The sequence below is a fragment of the Nipponia nippon genome, unplaced genomic scaffold, assembly GCF_047370975.1.
Source record: "Nipponia nippon isolate SJK-2023a ecotype South Korea unplaced genomic scaffold, ASM4737097v1 scaffold_1, whole genome shotgun sequence".
NCBI classification, from domain to species: domain Eukaryota; kingdom Metazoa; phylum Chordata; class Aves; order Pelecaniformes; family Threskiornithidae; genus Nipponia; species Nipponia nippon.
This window is the reverse complement of record NW_028262290.1, coordinates 114,226,928-114,229,048: the sequence shown is the minus strand read 5'-3', so window position 1 is coordinate 114,229,048 and position 2,121 is coordinate 114,226,928. Positions and strand designations below refer to the sequence as shown.

The 2,121-nt window shown below is 43.0% G+C and overlaps 1 non-coding gene across 1 annotated transcript; it reads right to left on the bottom strand.

Moving 5' to 3' along the window:
- Positions 1 to 1,254: 1,254 nt before the first annotated feature.
- TRNAN-GUU (transfer RNA asparagine (anticodon GUU)) lies at positions 1,255 to 1,328 on the bottom strand. The gene has a single exon. It is a non-coding gene; the product is annotated as a tRNA-Asn (tRNA).
- Positions 1,329 to 2,121: the final 793 nt, after the last annotated feature.

Sequence of the window (2,121 nt, the reverse complement as noted above, 5' to 3'; positions counted from 1 at the left end):
AGACCACAGTTTGCCATTTGAGTAGTCCAGTTCTAGGTAGCAAAGAGATTTTTTCTCTATCGCCAGTGAGGATACAGAAGAACAGCTACAGTACTGGTTCAGCTCTTCCAGATAAGAGGACATGGTGAAGCTGCCTGCCACCATTCATGAACAGCACCTACACAGAGCTTAAAATCAGTACCTGACATCCCTCCACCAGGTGTGGAGCTACCGCACCTGTATACAAAGGCACACCTCCCTGCATAGGAGAGCATATCTGGGGTGAGGAACCTACTCAGGGTTCCCAGGTGCTCCTGGTTTCCTTCTAGGTACCCTTGGCCAGGTGTTGACCTTGCTAAAACCAACAGGGAAGAGTAAAACAGTTGAGGGATGTGACTCTTCCCTGGTTGGTGAGTGGACTGTCTTGCTCCTGTCTATCTGGAGGTCCTTGGGCTGAGAAACAGCTGTGTTGTCCATGGGGTTAGTGGTACCAAAGAGAGAAGGGCCATGCAAAACTGCCACTTGCTAGTTGGAGCTTGCACTGGTGGATGGAGAAGCAAGCAGATTTGTGGAACAACAGTGAAGGCAGGGTGGGGGGGAGTGTAGCACTAATAACTCAGTGAAATATCTAACTTTTCTGCAAGCAGTTATCTACTTCTACATCCATGCTTCTTGTATGCAACAGGCACCAGCATACAGATACTGCTGCAACACAGGTGTACACACAGAGCATCTGCAAGGACAGTTAAAGGCAGGTAACCCTTTTTTGCTACGCTGTTTTTTCAAGCTGTTGCTGTGTTGGGTTCTCCTTTTCTAGCACTGTCCCCTTATCCCATGAGGTGCTTGCAAGCAGTGATGTTATGGTTTCTACAGCTGTGGTTGACAGGCTGTCTAGTGCTCCTGAGAAATGTTGGTTAAAACTGAAGTCGGTGCTGTATGTTTTAATGCAGACTCTCGTTACTTTAATGGAATTGAGTTGTCATTAACTGGAAGAGTAATAGATTTTTCTGGACCTCAGTGTTACAACTTTAATTGCACTACAATGATAAAGTCATGCACCATTTAAGGTGTCTCTGCTTTCTAGTCAGCGTTGGTGTTATCCAATCTACTCATCTTAGAACAGAATTCAACTCAGTTTGCTTTCCTTCCTCAGCTTTTGCTGAGGGGACCGAATACCCTCTTCTTTTTGCAGTACCATAGAATGGTTTGAGTTGGAAGGGACCTTAAAGGTCACCTAGTTCCACCCTCCCTACCGTGGGCAGGGAAAGGCAAACCCGTCCCTGGGTGGGCTCGAACCACCAGCCTTTCGGTTAACAGCCGAACGCGCTAACCCATTGCGCCACAGAGACTCACAGTTCCCACATCACTTCCTCATATTTTTATTAGGATATGTTTTGGGGTGAAAGAAATGCTGCTGAAGATAGTTCCTCTTGGGTTTTGCTCTGATTTTTTTTTCAGTTGCCAAGTCTTAAATTTTAAAAAAAATTAAACCCTAAAACTACTAGTAGGATTAAATTATTTTCAACTAGAGTATTAAAAGAGACAGTGACAAACGCAAATGCTAAAGGACTGCAGCTGAATTGATGTGCTGCAGAATTACTCTATGTGTCTAGTTTTAAAGGCTTTCCTTGCCATTGGTTTTATATCTATTTTTCATGCATTTAGTAATTATTAATATAGACAGTAGGACACTACTAACAGGCTTTTTGTAGCTGTTATATTTAAACAGCTAGGTGGGGATGAAGAAATGGAAAAAATATGTTGGTGAATAAGGGGTATAAAAGATTTTTTTTGGACTCCCTTAAACATAAATACTGCTACAGTGAACCAGACCAGGAGATCCATATAGGTCAATACTCTGTTCTGCTATGAGCTGGCTGAACAAATCGAGAGGGATCCTTTTTTTCTGGTGTATTTTTCCCCAACTTGCAAGCGTTGATGATTTAAGAACCGTTGTTTCTTTAAGGTGCACTGATAGATTTATCCTCTATGGATTTGCCTAATTCTTCTCTGAACCTCTTTTCATGCTTCTGGCCTTCACAGCCTTCTGTGACAATAAGTCCCAGAATTTAACTATTTGTGTGGAAAAGTACTTCCTTTACTTCTAAGGCTGCTGCAGGATAACTTCATCAGGTGCTTCTT